Below are 23261 nucleotides of genomic sequence, written 5' to 3'. Positions count from 1 at the left end.
AGGGTTGTATCCCCATACACCACACACCCCAGTGTGTGCCTCCGTCTTAGTGCCTCCGTCTCCTTCTCTCTCTGCCCCTACCCCACTTATGCTCTCTCTCTCAAAAATAAATATTAAAAAAAAAAACTTTTAAAAGGCAGTTTCTGCTCATGTTAAAAAAAGTTCAGACAGGGAAAGTATGAAGTTGGAAGTATTTCTACTTTCCAATGGCAATTCCTATCACATTCTCTGTTGCTCTTCTCACAGATGCATTTTTCAACTTAAAAAGATCTTTAATCCTTAAAACCATTTGGATTCTTTCAATAAGATTTTACTTTGGTTAATACTACTTTTTCGTTTAAAAAATTTCAGACCTAGAAAAACTTTAGACTATAATGTCATGGTCATAGGTATACCTACTGCCCAGCATAAAAAACAAAACACTTAAAATACACTTTTATTTTAAGGCCTCCTGTGTGCACCCTCTAATCCCATCCCTCCCTCCCTGTCGGTGGTCATGACTCACCTGAATTCGCTGTTCATCACATTTTCTACTTTTACTATGAATACCTAAGTCGCAAAAATATTTGCTCTTGTTTTGCATGTTTTAAACATTTCCATAAATTATATGCTATTACATATCTCCTCCTGCAACCTGCTGGTTTCACTCAATATTATTTTTGTGAGATTTATTCATATTGATACAAATATTTCGTTCATTTTTCCTGCTATTTACTCTTCCTTTGTATGAATGTAGCAGTCCCTGTACCAACCAGGAATCTCGCCTGCCTGGATCCAGCACTTAGGCCTGGCCCCGCTCCAGCATCCCACATAATTGCTGGAGGGCTTTCTCTGGCTGCTGGAACCTGCTGTACTGCCCGAGGGGCAGACCAGAGGGCCAGGATTTAACAGCTCCCAGAGCAGCCCTCAGTCCCTGCTTGAGGGGAGCTGGTAGATACATTCTCCAGCTCCCTTGATCCTCAGACAGAATAACTCTGAGGCACACGCCCTGCACTGTCTCCTAGAGGTCCCTGGAGGTTAAGCTCCACTTAATTGCCCACAGTAGTCACTGGCTTGATAATCATCTCAAGCCGGCTTCTCCAGAAGCAGATGTTGAGCCAGAGCTTGGGCACAAGGCATTTGTTAGGAATTACTGCCTGCAAAACGCAGGCAGAGAAACCAGGATTGGGCATCGGGAGAAGAAGAACTGCTATGCAGGACTGACAAAGCTTCAGTCAACCCACAGGGAACTCAGGGATGAGTAGTGGCCTTCAGAGTGTCCCACAGTGATGCAAAACGTCTGCCTCTCTAAGTCTCCAGATGTGAGCTGCCCTGGGGAGGGCCTGATCTCAGGTGAGGCTTCTCTCAGAAGGAGAGATTCTCTGAGTTGAATAAACAGAGGTGGGGTCCAGGGAAGCCATGGCAGCTAGAGCTCACAGGGCAGAGTAGCAGAGAGGAGAGAGCTGCACAGAGAGAGAATACTGAAGATCTGCAAAGGAGGCCCCTTGAGTACACATTTGGATACTCGTCAGCCCATGCATGTGAAGAATCTTGCTGAGACAAGGAAAAGAGCCACCTAAAAGGATTTGAGGGAACAGTACTCAGAGCTCACACTGGGCCAAAAGTAATTCCTTTTCCCAACAGCCAGAGTGGAAACATCACAATCCAGGAGGCACTGACTAGAGTACTAAAGAGGGTCTTGTCTTGGGGGAAAAAATAACTGTAAATGAAATGCAGCTCTGATCTAGTCTCACAAAATTTTAAAATAAGACCTGAAATGATCAAACTATTGCCAAGTAACTTAACTGCATTCAAGAACAAAGCTCAAGAATATTTATATAAATACAAAAGTATTCACATCCATCAAAGTAAAATTCACGATGTTTGGCATCCAAACAAAATGTACCAGGCATGCGTAAAGTCAGGAAAGTATAATCCAGAATGAAGACAAATATCAGTGAGTTAAAAGTGACCCAGAAAGAATACAGATGCTATAATTCATGTACAACAATGTATTTTTCAAGTTATTAGGACTGTATTCAATATCTTGAGAAACTAGAAGAAAGAATGGCCATAATAAGTGGAGACATGGAAGATATAAAATAGGCCCAAAGTGAACTTTGAGAGATGAGAACTATGATGTCCAAGATGAAAAATGCACTAGGTAGGATAAATAGATTGTACATTATAGAAAAAAAGAAGAGTGAACTTGAAGACATAGCAATAGAAACTATCCCAAATGAAACTTAGAAAAAAGACTGAAGAAAAGTTACAGCTTCAGTAAAATGAAGAATAACTTTAAGTGGCCTAACATACGTGTAATTTAGAAATTAGAGTCCCAGAAATGGGGGTCCAGGGGTCAAAAAGAATATTTGAGGGAATAATGGCCAAAAATATTCTAAATTTGACAAAAACTACAGACCCACAGATCCAAGAAGCTCAACAAACCCTAAGCACAAAAACATGAAGAAAAAAACTTCGAGGCACATCATAATCAAATTGCTTAAAACGAGTAATAAAGAGAGAATAAAAAGCAGTGGAGGAAAAAAGACATATTACAGAGAAGCAAAGATGACAGATTATTTTGGTCAGAAACGAAGCAAGTTGGAAGATAGTAGAATGACATCTTTATAGTACTAAAAAGAGGGGTGCCTGGGTGGCTCCGTCAGTTGAGCATCTGACTCCTGATTTCAGCTCAGGTCATGATGTCACAGTTTGTGGGATCGAGCCCTGCACTGGGCTCTGCACTGACAGCACAGAGCCTGCTTGGGATTCCCTCTCTCCCTCTCTCTGCCCCTCCCCTGCTTGTGCTTGCTCACACTCTAGCCCAAAATAAATAAACTTTACCAAAAAATTAAATAAAGTGCTAAAAAGAAAAAAAAATCTGTCAAACTAGAATTCTGTACTCAATGAAAATATCTTTAAAAAATAAAGATGATCAAGAGAATGAGAAGGCAAGCCACAGACAGGGAGAAAATATTTGCAAAAGACATACCTGATAAAGGATTGTTATCCAAAACATACACAAAACTCTTAAAACTCAACAATAAGATAGTAATAAGAAAAAAAAAAGATGTAATTAAACAAACAAACAAACAAACAAACAACTAGGGGCACCTGGGTAGCTAGGTCGATTGAACATCTGACTTCAGCTCAGGTCATGATCTCATGGTTCGTGAGATCAAGCCCCTTACTGGGCTCTGTGCTGGCAGCTCAGAGCCTGGAGCCTGCTTCAGATTCTGTGTCTCCCTCTCTCTCTGGCCCTCCCCTGCTCACACTCTGTCTGTCTGTCTCTCACTCAAAAATAAATAAACATTAAAAAAAATTTTTTTTAAACGCACAAACGACCCAAATAAAGAGTGGGCCAAACTGTAACAGACATGTTACTAAAGAAGATATGCAGATGATGTATAAGCATATGAAAGGGTAATCCACACTCTATGTCATCAGGGAAATGCCAATTAAAACAATGAGGTATCACTACATACCTATTAGAACGGCCGAATCTGGTACACTGTCAACTATGACAGCTGCTGGTGAGGACTCAGAGTAAGAGAAACTCTCACTCACCACTAGTGAGAGTGCAAAATCACATGAGCATTTTGGAAGACATTTTGAGGTTTCTTATTAAACTAAATATATTCTTGGGGCGCCTGGGTATCCGTCGGTTAAGCGTCCGGCTTCAACTGAGGTCATGGTCTTGTGGTTTGTGGGTTCAAGTCCTGTGTTCAGCTCTGTGCTGACAGGCAGCTCAGAGCCTGGAGGCTGCTTCAGATTCTGTGTCTCCTTCTCTCTATGCCACTTCCCTGCTCACGCGCTGTCTCTCTCTCTCCCTCTCCCTCTCTTTCTTTCAAAAATAAATAAACATTAAAAAAAAAACCCTAAATATATTCTTACCGTATGATCCAGAAATTGCACTCCTTAGTTTTTAGCAGCTTTATTCATAATTACCAGAACTTGTAAGCAACCAAGATGTCCTCCAATAGATGAATGGCTAAATAAACTGTGGTACATCCACACGATGGAATATTATTCTATGCTAAAAAGAAATGACCTATCAAGGCATGAAAAGACATGCATACTACTAAGTTAAAGAAGTCAATCTGAAAAGGCTATATACTGTATGATTTCAACTGTATGACATTCTGGAAAAGGCAAAACTGTGGAGACAGTAAAAAGATCAGTAGTTGCCAGGAGTTGGAGTGCGAGGAATGAACAGGTAGAGCAGGGAGGATTGTTTGGGCAGTAAAAACACTCTGTATGATACTACAATAGTGAATACATGTTACTACACATTTGCCTTAAACCCACAGAATGTATGATACAAAGAATGAACCCTGAGATAAACTGGGCTTTGGATGACTGTGGTGTGTCAATGTAGGTTCATCAATTGCAACAAATGTACCATTCTGGTGGAGGATGTTTATAAGGGGAGAGGCTATGCATGTATGGGGGTAGGTGATACATGAGAAATCTGTATACTTCCTTCTCAATTTTGCTGTGAACTAAAACTGCTCTAAAAAAATAAAATCTTTAAAAAAAGTTTTGTAAGAAGGAAAAAGAAAGATAGGTAAAATACTTTTTCAGAAACACAAAAGCTGGAAAAATTCATCAGTAGCAGACATATTCTACAAGAAATGTTATTGAAAGTCTAATAAGCAGAAGGAAAATGATACCAAAGGGAAACCTAGATCCACATAAAAGAATAAAGAGCATCAGAAATGACAATTGTATCATTAATTTAAAGGATTTTTTCTTCCTAGCCTAATCTCCTCATAAGATAATTGACTATTTATGGGGCGGCTGGGTGGCTCAGTTGTTTGGGCGTCTGACTTTGGGTCAGGTCACGATGTCATGGTTTGTGAGTTCAAGCCCCACATCGGCCTCCATGAACTGATAGTGTGGAGGCTGCTTGGGATTCTCTCTCTCCCTCTCTCTCTGCCTCTCCCCAGCTCGTGCTTGTGTGCTCTCTCTCTCAAAATAAATAAATAAACACTTAAAAAATAAGATAATTGACTATTTAAAGCAAAGATAATAATGCCATTATTTAGAAGTAAATGTATGAGAACAATAACCCAAAGGCCAGAAGGATATACAGTTATAAGGTTTTTATATTATACATAGGTATATCATTATAACATTCTTACATCATACATGAAGTGGTATAATGTCAATTGAATTTAAATTGTGATGTTAAAAATGCATACTATAAACCCTAAAGCAGTCACTAAAGTAGCACAACAAAGAGCTATAGCCAATAAATCGAGAAAAATGGAATCATGAAAAATATCTAATTAGCTGAAAAAAGGCAGAACAAGAGAGAAAATTGAAGCCAATCATAAAAATGATCACAGTAAATGTAAACGAGCTAAATATCCAAATTAAAACAAAGATAAGAAAGTAGACTCAACTATATGCTATCGATAAGAAACTCACTTTAAATATAAAAACACAAATAGGTTAAAAGTAAAAGGATAGAAAAAATAGTACCATGCTAACACTAGTCAAAGGAAAACTGGAGTGGTTATACAAATATCAGACAATGTAGATTTCAGAGAAAGAATATTACCAGGAATAAAGAGAGTAATGAAATAATGACAAAGAAGTCAATTCAATTCAATAATCTTAACCACTTGTATACCTTATAATAGAGCTTCATGAAATACATGAAGGAAAAACTGATAGAACTACAAGGAGTTATAAACAAAACCACAATTACTGTTTGAGATTTTTTTTTTTCTTAAGTAGGCTTCATGCCCAGTGTGGAGCCCAACACAGGGCTGGAACTCACAACCCTGAGACCAAGACCTGAGCTGAGATCAAGAGTCAGATGCCTAACCAGCTGAGCCATCCAGGTGCCCCAACTGTCTGAGATTTTAAAACCTCTCTCCCAATAATTGTTAGAATAAGTAGATTGGTAGAAGATGAACTCAGTAACTCTGGGGCCCAAAGGAAAGGAAGTGTTTGGTAAACATGAAGCTCTCCTATTGCTAACCATAGTTAGGTCAGAAGATTCCAGTTTCTATAGTTTCAGGCATTCTTTTTATTTTTATATAAATAATCTATAAGTTTTTGCCACAGGAATACTGTTGCTCTTTAATTACAAGAACCAGTTGGGAGCAGAATCCTTCGAATTTTATAAAGTCAGACCAAGAGAACAGTCTATGACTGTCTATGAGACAGTCTGCCTGTCTATGAGTCAGACCAAGAGAACAGTCTATGACTGACCCAGATTATCATTGTCCCTTGGGGAACACTCTGGCAATAATAGACATCCTGTGACATGACACCATAGCTTGTCAACTCAAACCTTCTCAAATCAGTCCCCCAAAACACTGGGTCACCAAGAATTCAGGCCAAGTGGGAGCTACACCTGGATCAGACTGTACTGAAGGGAGAAGTAACCTGTTGGACAAGATGTACCTTCTCCAGAAAGAGAAACAAAGATGAGTGGGAGTGGGACTTCACTTCTTTCCCTCTATTTTTTCCATTCCTCTCCAGTTTCAGTCTTTCCTACTCCCGACCCCAAAGCATCATTTGGTTAAGAGCCAATTGGCCACTTAATTGGCAGATGTGCGGACCTCTCTTAGAAAAGTGACCAGATAAACCCCACTTAATATGGAATGTGGAGTCCTGAAGAAAGCATCAGTTTCGGGGGCTAGAAGCACCTAGGTTTGACACTATTACCCAGCTCTAACACGTAGATGTTGCCTAACCGTGATTAAGTCTTGGTTTTCCCATCTGTAACATGGGGAAAATACCAATTAAAATACCAAATTTTTCTGAAATTTAGCTTTAAATACTATCACGAGCTCCCATCCTGCCTTCTGGTTAAATGCAGACACAGTAACAGTCAGACGATAGTCAATTCCAGGAAAATTCAGACACTTGAGGGTTTTCTTGGTCATTTTAGTTTTAAGCTCAGTGAAGTCTGTATTTGTTCCTCTCTTTTCTTTTCCCTAGGGTGACTTTCCTCCTTCATCCTGGGGGCTTACGTGTCATCACAATAGTGGAGGAAGACACCTGCCCATGTTTACTCCCTGAACTGTGATTCATCTTGACTAGGCTTTGGCGCAGAATGTGCTGGCTTCTGGGACATCACGTACCTCATCTGTTATCTGGTCATCAAGGCCATTCTACTCTGTACTCTCTGTGTCCTTTTCAGGGCCTCTGGCCTTCTTAGGCTGTCTTTGAACCATTATATATATATATATAATCATCTCCTATCTATCATGGGTCGAATTCCACCTCAGGTATACATAATACACACAAATATATATTTATATACACAAATGTATATATACATAATATGTAATATTACCATCATTTTTATATACACATAATAAATATATACATAATACTTAAAATTTTATAGATATTATATATTACATTATAAATTATATTTTATTATAAAATATATATTATATATATTTTTACAATATACACATATTATATAATTTTATTATATATTGTAAAATACATTAATGTATAATATAATATATAATAAAATAATATATATAATAATATGTAATATATAAAAATTATATGTATATTATATATACATATATATATATAATATTTTTAACTGCCTTTGACAACAGAGTCTAAGGCAAACACTTTATGGAAGGACATAATCCCACGGCACAGCAAAAGTGAAGGAAAAATGGAAGTGAGGTGAGACAGTGTACTGATTTCTTCAGGCCTCTGTAACAGAGTCCCACAAACCGGGAAGGCGGAGTTAAAAGCAAGAGCCTGCATGTGATGGTCTCTGGGCCCCAAATCCTCTTTCTTCAAAAAGCCTGGACTCTTATTTTCCCTTAATTTCTCTGTCAGAAACTGCAGGGAATCATCAGGTACCCCTCCTGCTCTTAGAGACAGTCTCTGAAAAATTTAACTACCTTTGAGTGAATGGAAATATTAACCCCAAGAATTGAGTTGTTGGGTTTTTTTTAAATGTTTATTTATTTTGAGGGCGTGAGCAGGAGAGGGGCAGAGAGAGAGAGGGAGAGAGAGAATCCCAAACAGGCTCCTCACTGTCCGCACAGAGCCTGACGCCGGACTCGATTCCACAAATCGTGAGATCATGACCTGAGCAGCAATCCGGCGTTGGATGCTTAACCGACTGAGCCACCCAGGTGCCCCCTCCTCAAAGTATTGAGCTGTTCAATCAGATTTCTAATATCTTTCACAATCTTCAGCAGATTCTTATTGAGCACCTACTATTTGGCAGCCACTGGGCAAGGCAGCAGGAATATACCAGACAAAGGCAGCCCCCCACCCCCCTTCCCTCCCTACCTCCCCCCCCCAAAGCGTGTGCCCCAGCAGGAGGGAGGGAGACAATAATCAAGCTGTTAAGTGCAGTTTTTATAGGGCTCTGAGCAGGGAAGGACAAGGGGTTACAGAATCCAGTTTTGCCTCTGTTGTTTTCTTTATTTTCTTTTTAATTTTAAACTGTTCGACAAGAAAACTTGGAAAATACAGAAACATGCAGGGGCAGTGCTGGATGCTCTTTTATTATCTAGCAGAAAAGAGCTACACTGAGGGAAGGGAATTTTATTAATTGGAGGGGAGATAGGTAATCGATACTTTGTGGCTAGCCTAGGCCTGAATGGCTTAGGACACCCTAAATTCAGGGACAGCCAGTCCAGCATAGAAGAGGCACACTGTCTTGTGCATTCTGATCTCTTGGAGAGCTTGTGAAATATGATAGATTCTTGAGGTCTACTCCCAGATATTCTGTTTCCAAATATGGGATAGGGGAATTGATGCATAGTTCATAGAGCTCTTGAAATGCTTCTGTTGAATGAATGAATGAATGAATGAATTTTTTAAAATAAGATTTTTATTTCTCTTTGAGAGAGAAAGTTCAAGTGTGGGAGGGGCAGAGAGAGAGGGGGGGACAGAGGATCCCAAGCAGGCTCTGCACTGACAGCAGTGAGCCCGATGCAGGGCTTGAACTCATGAACCCTGAGATCATACCTGAGCCAAAGTCGGAGGCTCAACTGATTGAGCCACCCAGGTGCCCCAATGAATGAATTCTAATGCGGGTAATCCAAGGATCCCATTTTGATCTAGAGAGAGGTGCAGTAGGAAGTTTTGCCCAACCCAAGGATGTTACTAGGAGCACCCTGTATAAGGGAAAGCAGGAGAAAATCTATGTCCCTTCTGTATCCCATGGCCCCCTCCTCTCAGGACTCAAAGCTCAGGCTGGAAGTGTTTATACTCTAGTTCGGCTCTGTTCGGGGTTAAGTAGGCATTGGGAGTTGGTCTGGGAACTTAACCATGACTTACAACAGTATTTCTTTGGGGAAGCATAAGTGAGGTTCAAAGACCAATGCAAGACATAAACTTTTAGAATAAATTCGTCTGGTGAGTTGGGAATTACAGAGCGAAAAAGGAAAAGACAACATATAAAATGTTGTAAAAAGTAACTTGAATGTAAATGACTATGTATCGTATGACTCCATTTATGTGAAATGTCCAGAAAGGACAAATCCAAAGGTACAGAAACCAGATCAATGGTTGCCTCAGACTGGGGGGTGGTGCGAATGGAACTCTACAGCACATGGGCATCAGGGGTCCCTTTGGGGCGATGGAAATGTTCTAAAACTGGATCGGGGCGAGGGTTGCACAACTCTGTTACTGTGCAAAAATAAATCACTGCGTTGTACACTTAAAATGGGTGAATTTCATGGTACACAAAGTATACCTCATCAAAACTATTTTTTCCAAGTGACTCGAAAAGACCTCCAAGATTACCCAGTAGCACGCCCTTACATACGTGAAGCACTCGATAGCATAAAACACTTCATTTGCATTATCTCCACATACGCATCACAATATCCCTGCAAGGAGGTAGATTTTTGTTTTGTAGTGAAGAAACTGAGGCTCAGTGCTCTTATTGACTTAAGTGGAAGGTTTCAAGTCCTGCTTTTGCATGATGCCTTTACCCACTAAATTCTAGGTCTGTAAACCCCTTTCTCCAGGTACTATACTCAGGAATAGAAGCAGGACTCATTTTTCTCATCTGTTCTTCTGTCTAGCCTTTGAGCCAACCTTCTCTCTGATTACTTCACCTAGTCGGTTCTGCGTGCTTGGGGGGGCCTCATGGCTTAAGCCTCCTGAAGTAGCTGCTTTAGGCCTAGATCCTTTTACTGGGGAGAGGAGGTTAACCTTTAATTGGAAACATGCTGGGACTAAGTTGGGAGGAATGGGTTGAGGCCAGGCTAAGGAGATTTTTGACATAGGGGCACCTGGGTGGCTCAGTTGGTTAAGTGTCTGACTCTTGACTGTGGCTCAGGTCATGATCTCACGGGTTCATAAGTTCGCGCTCTGTGTTGAGCTCTGCACTGACAGTGCGGAGCCTGCTTGGGATTCTCTCTCTGCCCCAACCCTGCATGCACATGTGCTAACTTTTTCTCTCTCTCTGAAAATAAATAAACTTAAAAAAAAAAAACCCACATGATATCTAGGTGGAGAGGGCATCCAGTCCTTGTCAGCTCCACTCTGGGGACCTCCACTGGGTCCAGGGATATACTTATTGGCCCTCTGGGGCCAGAACAGCCGATGCTTCTCCACTTGGTTTCCCATCCGGGCTGGCATTGGCACACACCATTAAATGTCACCCTTGGATCAGGCAGTCAGGGTTCCTGCCCTATACACTCAGCTCTACGGGACCACGTGCTTAGGCCTTCCTATCCCTGGGCTCTTCCCCCACGGAGCAAGATGGAGCCAACGGGGTCGGGGACAAGATGCACCTTCCAGATCAGGCTGTGGTGCCTGGGGCCCTGGAATTCTCTGGTGAAATGAGCCCCAGACCCTTTGATGAACTTTTCCCCAGATCCGTCCTCCCCAAGGCGGGTAGTGTGTCTGACGTGCACAGCAAGGGGCCCAGGAGGTAGCCAAGGGCGCTCTGGTGGGAGCACGAGGACGAAGTCAGCCTATGTGCATGCAGGGCCCTCTGCAGTGAGGAACAGAACAGCATGTGCACAGAGCAGCAACATGAGCTGTGGCCAGGGAGCCTCCCTTTAAATGCATGCTTTAGCCTCTGCAAATATAAGTAGTGAGCTTACCCCAGGAAGAACAGATGGAATTAGTCAAAGAACGTACAAAAGTCATGCAACCAACACATTTACCACAACTTGTGTTTTGGTGTAGAGAGAAAAGCATCCCCATTGCTTTACTACATGTGGACATAAAGCTCAATTTATTTTTCATTGTAAAAACCAAATATTGATTATTCCAATAGCTGAAATCCATTTGTTTGGCAAATGGCGATACGAGATTCCCACATCATTGTCAAGAAAAAGGGAGAACGCAGGCAGGATTTAGCGGAGGGCAGCACTGAATACATGCTAATATGATTGTTCTTTTTTTAATTTTCCTCCAGCTGGTCTCTAAGATAACGTTCAAAGCTTTACCTTTTCCTTCACTTGTCTTAGGCTGTCTGGTGGGATATAGTTAATAAAAAACAGACACTGAGATGGTTTTGAATGTCAAGTTAAGACAAGTTAATAATTGCTCTCCCACAATATGAGAGCAGAGTATAGTCCAGGATCAAAAGCAACTGTTTTTATACTTTTTGGAGCTGCCAGAATTCCCTTCGGGCTGTGTACCAGGTAAGTGTGGGGACAAGCTTGGAATCCGGATGATATCATCAACACAGCTTACGCCAGACCCCAGCTGGGGGCGTCTATCCAGTTTGATGAGGGTGTGATTTCATCTGCCTTGTCTGAAAAACCATGTTGGCGAACCATGCAATCTGCTCAAATATCACAACACGCTACCTGCAGTTGGTCTCCAGGGGTCAGTAAATCGTAGGGGCGGGGCTCACGCCAAAACTCACAGTTGGGAGCCTGACACTGTGTAGCTCTTTGTTGTTTCCACGGGGCTGCCACAGACATGATTTCACACCTTCCTCCTGTGGAGACAGAGTAGTGCTTGTCCACACAGAGAACCCAGGGAAATAACCCGCAGCATTCTCCCCCTCCTATTTGGAGGGCACTGGGAGAAAATGACATTGGCTTTGTGGGTTGAGCAGAGCACCGGGAGCTCAGTACGTGGCCCACCAGTGGCCCCTGAGATTGGGCGGTGCCACGTGCTGCAAGGCCCCTAACCAGTGTGGAAGCCACGATGCCTTGAGGGAACCCGCCCACCTCAGGCCCCTGGGTGCAGCCCCTCCCATCAAGGTCCAGCATGGATTTGGTTTTGGCTCTCCTCTCCCTGCCCTGGAGGAACAGTTGTTACTAACATGGGTGGGCATCGGGGAGACCCGCATTTGGACCCACCACAGATGTCTGAAAGGAAGCTCTGGTCTACAGATCTGGTTGGAGGGAATGGCCCCGGCCTGAGGGCTTGGGGCCAGATGCTCAATAATCTCATCGTGGGTGTTCAGGCTGGTGCGCTCAGAAGAGGCACAGAGGCAGGCAGCTGACCAAATCAACCCAAATTATTGTGACCACCATTTATGGAGTGTCTCCAGGCACTGAGTCCTCTGTATACATTATTTTGTTTAATCCTCACAATACCTTGCATGGGTTTTATTCTTCCCACTTCACAGATAAGGAGACTGAGGCTTAGTGGGGGGATGAAATTTCCCACAGGCATGTTTTGGGAACCAAGGGCTTTCTATCAGAAGGTCTGCTTATAGAAAGTCACAAGGGCAACCCTTGGGTCAGAGAGTGCTCCCAGGCCATTGTCTTGGGAGCCTTATTTCACATCTGAGATTCTCATACTTGCAAACACTATTGTGTAAGATTCCACCAAGCTTAGGAACCAAGGCCTAGGTGCTTTCTCAAAGGACAACACACTCCTCTACAGCTCTGTTTCAGGCTGCCCAGTTTTCCCAGTAGGTGAGGAAAGACACTGTGGATGCCTCCTTCCCAGTCTGGTGGTTTTTAACCCTCTTGCGGGACAGAGAGAACACATCCCCAAGGGGGCCGGGGTGGGCGCAGGAGGAGTGCAGGACTGGGGATCCAATGCTCAGGACTGATGCTGGGTCCTGGGCTGGGTCAGGTGGAGAGAGCCCATGTAGCATGACCCATGCCACATGCTGAGGGTGAGTGCGGGACACCGCTGAGGAGGCGGGCCAGGGTTCCCCGAGTGTTCGACTGGAGGTGAGGCAGGTGGGCAGGAGCCAGGGAATCAGCAGGCCCCGGGTGCCAAAGAAGGGAGCAGCAGGAGCTTGTTTGGGCAGAAGCAATAGGGGGTCGTGAAGCTGGCTGTTCTGGGTGTTGGTCACATAGATTCATCAAGGTAAAGAGACTCAGGCCATCTCACTGTTCGCTCCTATGAGGCATTTTGTACCAGTGACACTAAAAACCCATAGGATTCAAAGCAAACTTTTGCACAAGCTGGTCTCCACTTCCCTTTCTAGCCTCATCGCCACCATTTCTCTTTTTGGTATACCCTATCCCCCAACCAAAAAGTCTGCATTTCCCTTCCATCCCGACACCTGCTTGAGCCATTTGTTTTCCCCAACGGGCCTGTTCACTGGCTCTCTGCCTGTAGAATTCTGCCCCCTTGCCCTGAACAGGAACTCACTAAGAGGTACAACCAGGAAGGATATGGAAAAAGTTATTGCAGAAATGTCAATTAAGATAGCAGTGAGGCATCATGGCATAGCTATGACATCAGATTAAAAAAACAAAAAGCCAAAAAAAAAAAAAATCACCCAATGTTGACATTGTTTTGAAGAAACAGGTTGCTGGTGACATCGTAAATGGGTCCAAGTTTTGGGGGAGGGTGTTGGAAACAACAGAGCAATATATTTCAAGAGATACAGAAATGTTCATGCCCTTCGACCCCTATCCATCCTACTTTGCAGACCTAACCTAAATAAGATTATACTAAAGAAGAAAAAAAGCTACATGCGTAAAGATACCCTTTACATCATAAATTGTAACTATGAAAAAACTGGAAATAGCCCAACCATCCTACAGTGGGGGACCGTAAAGGCAATTACATTCACCAACAGAGGGAAATTATGATGGAGAGTATTTAGCAAAAGGAAATGCTTATAACTTGATGCTTAGGAGAGCACAAAACTGTACTGTGAACATACTATAAAAATCACATAGATGCTTGAATAAGATTGTGTAAGGGAGCACAGAGAACAGAAAATCACTATTCATTGGAGCATTATTTTTATTAGAATGTTGTTGATGTGATAAAAATCTAGAGAAAATGCTACCCTTCCTTCAAACTCCCCGGTTTACCTTGTTCCTACCTGATTGGGGGTCCCTGAGTGTGTATTCGGTTTAGCTCCCTCTGGACCTCTTGCCCCTCTTCAGGGGCAAGAACTATGTTTCACTTTTCTTTGTTTCACCTGAGCTCCTCTATTTGCCTGGCACATAGTAAATGTTCAATAAGTATTTTTTAAAGTGAATTCAGCTAATGCAAAGGATGACGTTATGCTTAGAAGTAAAACTCAACAGAGGCATGTTCTCTACTCTCTTGTCTCTTGGCAAAAGGCACTCAGAGAAATAGATCTTTTTTAAAGGCTTCGGGAGAAGGAAAATCCACATTAAAAACGTTAAGCATTTTACCTCTGGGGTGACGCAGATGCTGCAACACAGGCAACGCTTGGAAATCTACTGAGGCTCTTGGGAAGTATTTACATTTGCCTCTTAAGGCAACACAATGTTTAAAAATGAGAGCCGTGCTGAGGTTTCCCCTTTGGGCCCCACTAGATCCCAACCAGAAGGAAAACTATTCACCGCTTCTGCTGGGACCCCCAAAGCTGCTGTGCCTGAGTCGGGGCCTGTCTTGAATGAGCTTAAATGTCAGGGCTGAGGAGGAGACAGGAAGCGTGACAAAATGGCAGGAGCTTAGCTCGCCCCAAGAGAATAATAGGAATTTACTGAGTGCCTGGCAAGCTATGTGCATCACTTTCGGCTCCCATTTTACAGACTAAGAACTTGAAGTTCAAAGATATCATATTACTCACCCAAGGTCAAATGGCTGGCGAGGGGTGGGTCAGGACCCCACAGCTGCCACAGGCCTTGCAACTCTCTCTAAACGCCCCATTTTGGCTTTTGGTCCAGGCTGGTGATGTCTCGGGGTCTTCCTTTTTGTTTTGTTTCTCTTTCTCCTTTTTCTCATTTTTAAAACGCCAGTTAATGCTTTTGCAGGATCCCGGTAGGGAGGAAGCGAGCAGATTCTTGCCCAGTTATCTCCCTTTCTCGTAGCCTGCAATTCTCGTATCCAGATCATTCTCACCTGGCTTACATTTTCTCTCTTGTTTTCAGCCTGGCTCCCCCAGCCCTTGATTCCACTCCATACTCTCTGAATCCCTGTGGTCATTGGTCATTTCTCCCCAAGAAAATTGCACATTCGCTTTTATCAGTGACTTTTCCTGATGCCTGAGTGTGTAAATCATTTCCAGAACATGTTTTCTTTAACTGAACGCAATCTCACATATGGTGGATTGGGTTTGGAGATGAAAACGGCAGTTGTTTGAGAAAGAGTTTCTTCCAAAATTAAATGAATTTTTTTTCTTTTGGAAGTAAAGCTTTTTCACAAATTGCACTTTTTAACATTTAAGATTCTCCTCCTCTCGCTGTTTCCCCTTTCCTTTTTTCTCTTCCATGCATTTTGTCTTAGTGCAAAACTGATACTTAATGTAACAATCACATCTAATGAATACCCAGCTACACTCCTGCTAACCCCCTTCACCTGCTGTCCCGCGGGGCTCCCCCCACTTTGCTCATTTATATTCATTTTAGCTTTATTTTGTGCCCTTCAAATTGTCTTCCTAAAATACAGAATTCCACATCAACTAAAAATTAGTGTAGCAAATAGATGGTGCTTAGTAAGTTCCAAACACTAAAATCCCACCCATTCTCATCGTCTGGGGCTCACACAGTTAAATATTAAGTGGTAGCAGATGTTCCTGCTGGGGACTCCATTTCCAGGCCTGCATTTCATCATTCTCTTTAAAAGTCCATTCCCCGCCCCCCTTTTATTCTTCCATTAAAAAAAAAACCACACATTTATCTAAGTTTAAATAGAATTAAACCTTCTGCGTTTGGATAGTTTCGCGATAGTTGCTTTTCCTTTTAACCAGTTAAGGGAGATGGTGGAAATTGAGACGATGCTTTCTAGGTTTGCCGTGCGTTATGTAGATTTCAAAAGAGTAAATGAATATTTTAGTACATGTGTGTGGTGAATGAAATCCAGCCATCGATTCTTTGCAGCTCCTCCCACCAAGAGGCAGAGTTTATTTTCCTACTCTTTCAAGTGGGGCTGTCTTTGTGACTTGCCTTGACCGATATCAGATGGCTAAGCGGGCATCCCGTGAGTTCAGGGCCTAGAACCCAAAAGGACTTGCAGCTTCTGCCCTTATCACTCAGAATGCCCTGACTGCCATAAAAAGAAGCCTGTCTGGGGCACCTGGGCGGCTCAGTCAGTTAAGTGTCTGACTTCGGCTCAAGTCATGATCTCATAGTTTGTGAGTTCGAGCCTAGCTGCGGGCTCTGCTGACAGCTCAGAGCCTGGAGCCTGCTTCGGATTCTGTGTCTCCTTCTCTCTCTCCCCCTCCCCTACTCATGCTCTCTCCCTCTCTCTCTCTCTCTCACTCAAAAATAAACATTAAAAAAATTTTTAATGTAAAAAGAAATACACCCATATTTTAATAATACATTAAATAATACCTAATATATCTAAAATATTATTTCAATATTTAGTCAGTATGAAAATGATTAAAGTTTGTTTTTCTCATAACAACTATTCAAACTCTGATGTGTATTTTACAGTTATAGCATGTTTATAGTGGTTGCATTTCAAGAGCTCAGTAGCCACCTATGGCTACTAGCTAATTTATTAGCACAGATCTACATTTAAAATCTGACCTGAGGGGTGCCTGGGTGGCTCCATCAGTTATATGCCTGATTCTTGGTTTTGGCTCAGGCCATGATCTCATGGGTTTCTGGGTTCGAGCCCCGCCATCAGCCCAGAGCCTGCTTGGGATTCTCTCTCCCTATCTCTCTCTGCTCCTCCCTTGCTCGCACGCACTCTCTTTCAAAATTAATAAATAAAAAAAATCTGACCTGAAAACACTCACCGAGTAATCTTCAGTATGTGAATCTTCATATTAACGAATGGACACTATGAAGATGTTTGCATCTTTCCACGAGGCTAGAGGAAGTCTTTGCACAGGGGGCTTCGGGGCCGCTGGGATGGTGCAGACAAGGCAGCACCAAATGGTTTGGGAGGCCTGGCAGGGGCCGGGGTTGTGCTGCAGCCCTGTACTCCCTTTATATAATCTTAGGAAGGTCGCTTGACCCCCTAACCTTTTGGGGCCTCAGTTTCCCTCTCCATAAAATTGGGGATGGACTAGGAGTGTTTCATGGGCCTTCGTAGCACTGATGATCCTGAGTTTTCCATTTCCCATGGCCAGTCTGCCTTGGGATAAGGACCATGCTGGTCCTCCACGGAAGGGATGGGATGTTATTTGTCTTCCCATCATAGAGCACCATTAGAAACGGACTCCTGCATGTCCCATGGAGCTGACACATAAACGCCTGTTCTTTCAGAAGGACCATGATTCTGCCCGAGCCAGGCTGGCACCACAGGCGTCCACGGTCAGAAGGAACCACAAACCAACTCCCCTGGGTGGCATGGTCCAGGCGGCACTTTATTTAGAGGAATCCACACAGAGATGCTACAGTTTGGTCTGGGCATATGATTATATGGTTTTGATGCAAACTGGCTTACGGGAAGTCAAAAGTAGTGGCTGCAAATCCCAGCACACACCACAGTTACTGTGCCCTGCCTCAGTTTCCCTTTTTCTCATACTGGCAATAGAGCCGTTATTTATCATGGAAGTATGGTGATTCTGTCCTGGTCCCCAAATCTCTTTTCAAAGAGATACATGTCTTTACATAAATGCTGCATAAATCCAAGTTCTGAAGTAACTTTGAGCTGAAACCAGATTTGAAGTCAGGAGAGATCTCAGGGTTTATCCGGTTTTCTTCTTTGAAAGCTGGTGGTTCTACGGAGGGTAGGTGGCCATGACTAGCCGAGGGATCAGAGGAAAAGGAAGAAAGATGGTAACCTTTGTTCTTTTTTTGTTTAAAAGAATTTTTTAAATATTTATTTTTGAAGGAGAGAGAGAGAGAGAGAGAGAGAGACAGAGCGTGAGAGGGGGAGGGGCAGAGAGAGGGGAAGAGACACAGAATCCGAAGCAGGCTCCAGGCTCTGAGCTGTCAGCACAGAGCCGGACATGGGGTTTGAACTCACAAGCCGTGAGATCATGCCCTGAGCCCATGTTCTTCTTCTTCTTCTTCTTCTTTTTTTTTTAATGTTCATTTATTTATTTTGAGGGGGCGGGGAGGGAGAGAGAGAGGGACAGAGAGAGGATCTCAGGCAGGCTCTGCACTGTCAGCACAGAGGGGCTCAAACCCACGAACAGTGAGACCATGACCTGAGCCGAAATCAAGAGTCATAGTCTTAACCGTCAGAGACACCCAAGTGCCCCAAGAGATGGTAACTTTCACCCTGTTCATCAAGCCCTTACAGAGACGTGGGGGGGGTGTGAGTGTGCCCCTGAAAGGGAGGATCCAAGCTGTTAGCACCTTCCAAGGTCCCTTTCGAGATGGGCACCAAGGGGACAAGCTCTCAGTCACTCTTCTCTAATCATGGGTGGGAAGGAAAAGGAAGACTCTCCAGCCAATGTAACTTCCTATCGACAGTCAAGAGGGCCACTTGTCAGTGCATTCCGATTCTTGGCAAATTGTCATTAGGCATAAATCTGAAGTTCATGCAGTGCCACATCCACCCCCACCGCGCCCCATCCCGCCTGATCTCTTTAAAGAGATGGGTCACCACCCAAACATTGCAGGCTCATTCAGAAATTACTCTCCCTCCGAGAGCTCATGTATCCTGCAAAGCCTCTGGTTGGATCCTCTCAGGGTTGTGACATTTATTTTCAGAAAGGATTTAAGTTGCAAAAGTGATTTAGAATTCAATTTAATTTACAAAGTTATACATACAGGGGCGCCTGAGTGGCTCAGTTGGTTAAGCATCTGACTCTTGGTTTCAGCTCAGGTCATGAGCTCACAGTTTCGTGGGTTCGAGGCCCACGTTGGGCTCCGTGCTGACAGTGAGGAGCCTGCCTGGGATTCTCTCCCTCTCTCTCTGCCCCTCTTGAACAGGCACTGTCTGTCTCTCTCAAAATAAATAAACTTTAAAAAAGTCTAAAAAGTAATAAAAAGTTATACATAGAGATAAATACATACACAGATACAAATATACACATGCAAAAAAATCTGGTAAAAACTAAGATATTATAAAAGAGTATTCAACCAAAAGTTTCTGGTATATTACTTCAAAGCTATTCTATGCATAAAAAATATTTTTTCTGGAGCACCTGGCTGGCTCAGTCAGTAGAGCATGCGACTCCCGATCTATCTTGGGGTTGTAAGTCTAAGCCCCACTTTGGGTGTAGAGATTACTTAAAAATGAAACCTTAAAAAATATTTTTTTCAGACATTAAAAAAGATATACTGTTTAATTTTAAAGCCACTTTAACTCAAGACAAAGTAGAAGGGCAGAAACCTGTGGATTTAAAAAGCAGGAGAGAGAGAGAGAGAGAGAGAGAGAGAGACAGAAAGCCTGAGCTATAATTGTTTTAAATGATGTGTTGATGTGTTGAGTTTAAAAATATTTTGATGTGTTCCAATGCATGGAAAACAAGATGCTATGAATCATTGACTGTCCTGAATAAACTGTCCAATATGATTATATATTTTTGTGTTCACTTGGTAAGGTCACCTCAACGAGTTTACATAATAATATACAGAACACGGAAAGCCACCAAATAAACCGGAGTGAGCAGGGAGGGAGGGAGGCGGCAGAATCACCCCTTAGAGAAGAGGTGTTGAGAAGGAAAAGAGAGGGAAGGCTGGAGAGGTAGGTAACCAAACTCCAGGCTGGCGCTTTCCTGGAGGGTTTTCTGCAATGATGGAAATGATCGTGTTCTGCACTGACTTCAGTGGCCACCAGTGCTGTGGAGCACTTGAAACGTGAGGGGCTGAATTTTTCAGTTCATTTAGTTTTAATTCATTTCATTCTAAAATTTTTTTAAACATTTATTCATTTTTGAGACAGGGAGAGACAGAGCATGAACGGGGGAGGGTCAGAGAGAGAGGAAGACACAGAATCTGAAACAGGCTCCAGGCTCTGAGCTGTCAGCACAGAGCCCGATGCGGGGCTCGAACTCACGGACCGCGAGATCGTGACCTGAGCCAAAGTCGGACGCCCAACCGACTGAGCCACCCAGGCGCCCCTAATTCATTTCATTCTAAATGGCCACATGGGTTGGCGATTTGGGCAATGGACAAATAGAAGAAGCAAAGGAAGGAGAGGGAGAAAGATTAAGACATATGTGGAAAAGATGGGAACAGTTGTCTTAAGTGACAGTGAGTGACCCTGTACCACTGGAAGGAAGGGAGTTTCCTACCACCTCTGGCATTTATTCCGAGGTCTCTGTGGCAGCAGCAAGGGAATGCCCTCTCCAGGGCTAAATTCCAGAACAACAAATGTCCCAGCTGTGCTGACCGTGGGAAGCCGATCGGCCTTAACTGCCCAATCTGTTAGGAGAGCAGGAATCGACCTTCCCAAGGACTCCGCTACCCTAACGTGTAAAATAAAATAGTTTATTACTCCAAGGAAAACCCACACCTTGGATACTACCACTAGGTGTCACCATTAACCAAACATTTGGTGAAAGTTTTTTTTTTGAATCTATAGCTGCTTTGGCTATTTTCTCACTTTTCCACACCAAAAGCAAAGTGGTTTGTGCTCTGGGAGCCCACTAAACAGGGATACTCCTTCTAATTTGGCTTATTTCTCTTTCCAGTTAAAACTCTGCTAAATGCCACAAACATGATGCGTAGGCACACACACACGCTCACTCACTCATTTGCTCATTCATTCATTCATTCAACATTTACTATGTGCCAGGCAGGGGCCTCGTGTACAGTTGTGTACATTGCGCACTGCACAACTGGGGGGGAGACTATTAGTATAGACCTCAATGTGAATGGTTGCTCCCTGAAGTTGTTCAGGCCAGTGACTCTGCAAGACTCTCTTCTGTATCATGGGGACAAAAACATGGCCTTTGCTTTTTCCTTCCTTTCTGTTTTCTCTCTTAGGATAGATTGCTAGTCTAAAACCTTCTTTGTAACTAGAAATACCTCCGTCCTATATAAAGTTTGAGGGTTATACATATCACATGTAATTTACCTTTATCCTTGTAAGAATTAAACTTTCACTCCCTTTCAGAAAAAGTAATACTCTGTACTGAGCATATTTTATGAATAAAGTGATGTACTAAGCCAACTGGAAAAATAAAGTCGTGACCTTTGCCCTCGAGGAATTCAAGAGGCCTGAGCATACCTAAGATACATAAGTTTTGCATATCTCAACCTGAGCGTTGACTAGAAAAGGAGTAACAGCAATTGAACATGAACCTGGAGACCAGGACCTCTAGATTCTAGCCCGAGTAGGCTTTCTTGAGGAATGTATTAGTTAGGTTTTTCTGTGTCACAAACCATCTCAAAACTTAATGGCTTAAAACAACAGACATTTAGTTTTTCTCAGGCTTCTGTGAGTCATCTGGACAGTTCTTCTGATCTAGTTGATGTGATGGATCTCTGAGGTCGGTAGGTGGCTCCTCTGGGGTTGGCTGGCCTCACTCACATACCCGAAGATTGATAAGTTCCTTTCTTGGGGACTCTGCTGTGATGGCTTGTCTCTACTCTATATGTTCTCTCATCCTCAAGCCCAGGCTTCACGTGGTGATCGCACCATGGCAGTCTCAGGGGACCAGAGAGCAGTAGGAGATGGCAAGGTCAATATGCAAGCCCTTCAAAATTTCTGCTAGAGTCAGGGGTGCCTGGGTGGCTCAGTAAGTTAATTGTCTGACTTCGGCTCAGGTCATGATCTCACAGTTGTGCGTTAGAGCCCCGCATAGGGCTCTGTGCTGACAGCTCGGAGCCTGGAGCCTGCTTCGGATTCTGTGTGTCCCTCTCTCTCTGCCCCCACCCCCCGCAACTCGCGCTCTGTCTCTGTCTCTCAAAAATAAATAAATGTTAAAAAAAATAAAATTTCTGCTAATGTCATATTTGCTCTTATCGCTGGCCAAAGCAAGTTACATGGCCATGCCTGGAGTCAGTGTGAAAGGTATTACCCAAGGATGTACATACAGGGAGGTGTGAACGATTTGAGGGCCACTGCTGCAACAATCTATGGAAGAAAAGTAATTTAATTCCTCCTTATCTCAGCTATTATATGATAATGATATATTTATATCATTATATATTAATTATATATGTGTATATATATATATATATATATATATATATATATATATTACCTTCTTTACTTATTGCCTAGACAGGCAAAACCAAAAAGAATAAACGCACAGAAGAAACCACCATTCAAAGAAAAGCAACAATACAAACGTGATTAATTTTACTTCAGTTTGTTCATTTACTTTTTCCATGTTTCCTCTACCACATGACCAATCTCTCCCACTTATTGAAAATTCCTATCAAAAGTAAAGGTACTTAAAAATGTTTCTATTTATTTTTGAGAGAGAGAGAGAGAGAGAGAGCAAGCAGGAAGGGGCAGAGAGACGGGGTGAGGGGTACAGAGCATCTGAAGCGGGCTCCGTGCTGAGAGCGCAGAGGCTGACGTGGGGCTCAAACTCGAGAACCGTGAGATCGTGACCCGAACCAAAGTCAGACCTGAACCAGCCAGGTGCTCCAAAGGTAGTATTTCAAAAGCCCTTTCCAGGTATCTTATAATCTTGATCTGTAAAGTGGCACAGTTCAAGGGCCTTTGTAGCATACAGCATAAGTAGAAGTATCGTTCAGAGGGGCGCCTGGGTGGCTCAGTCGGTTAAGCGTCCGACTTCAGCTCAGGTCACGATCTCACGGTCCGTGAGTTCGAGCCCGGCGTCGGGCTCTGAGCTGATGGCTCAGAGCCTGGAGCCTGCTTCCGATTCTGTGTCTCCCTCTCTCTCTGCCCCTCCCCCGTTCATGCTCTGTCTCTCTCTGTCTCAAAAATAAATAAATAAATAAAACGTTAAAAAAAAATTAAAAAAAAAAAAAGAAGTATCGTTCAGAAGGAGAGACCCAGGGATGTCTGCCCACACGCTAACTTCCCCAATTGTCCCCAGGGTTGCTCCGCACTGCACAGGTTGAACACCTGTCACTATAGCACCCGCAAGGTTTATCACAGAATAACGAGAATGCCTAGGCACGTATGGGGTCTGT

General features: G+C 43.2%; 1 protein-coding gene and 1 pseudogene across 1 annotated transcript in view; both read right to left on the bottom strand.

The window, feature by feature from the left end:
- LOC125908873 (keratin, type II cytoskeletal 8-like) overlaps positions 1–23261 on the bottom strand; it is a 327398-nt pseudogene that overhangs the window by 201124 nt on the left and 103013 nt on the right.
- APH1B (aph-1 homolog B, gamma-secretase subunit) overlaps positions 11184–23261 on the bottom strand; it is a 140526-nt gene continuing 128448 nt past the window's right edge. Inside the window, exon 7 of the mRNA XM_049611733.1 lies at positions 11184–11899. The gene's annotated coding sequence lies outside the window, so the exon portion shown is untranslated. The remainder of the gene's footprint in view (positions 11900–23261) is intronic.

This window comes from Panthera uncia (genome assembly GCF_023721935.1).
Source record: "Panthera uncia isolate 11264 chromosome B3 unlocalized genomic scaffold, Puncia_PCG_1.0 HiC_scaffold_1, whole genome shotgun sequence".
In the NCBI taxonomy this organism is placed as follows: Eukaryota; Metazoa; Chordata; class Mammalia; order Carnivora; family Felidae; genus Panthera; species Panthera uncia.
Note: the sequence above shows the minus strand (reverse complement) of the source record. Positions and strands in the feature narration are given on the sequence as shown.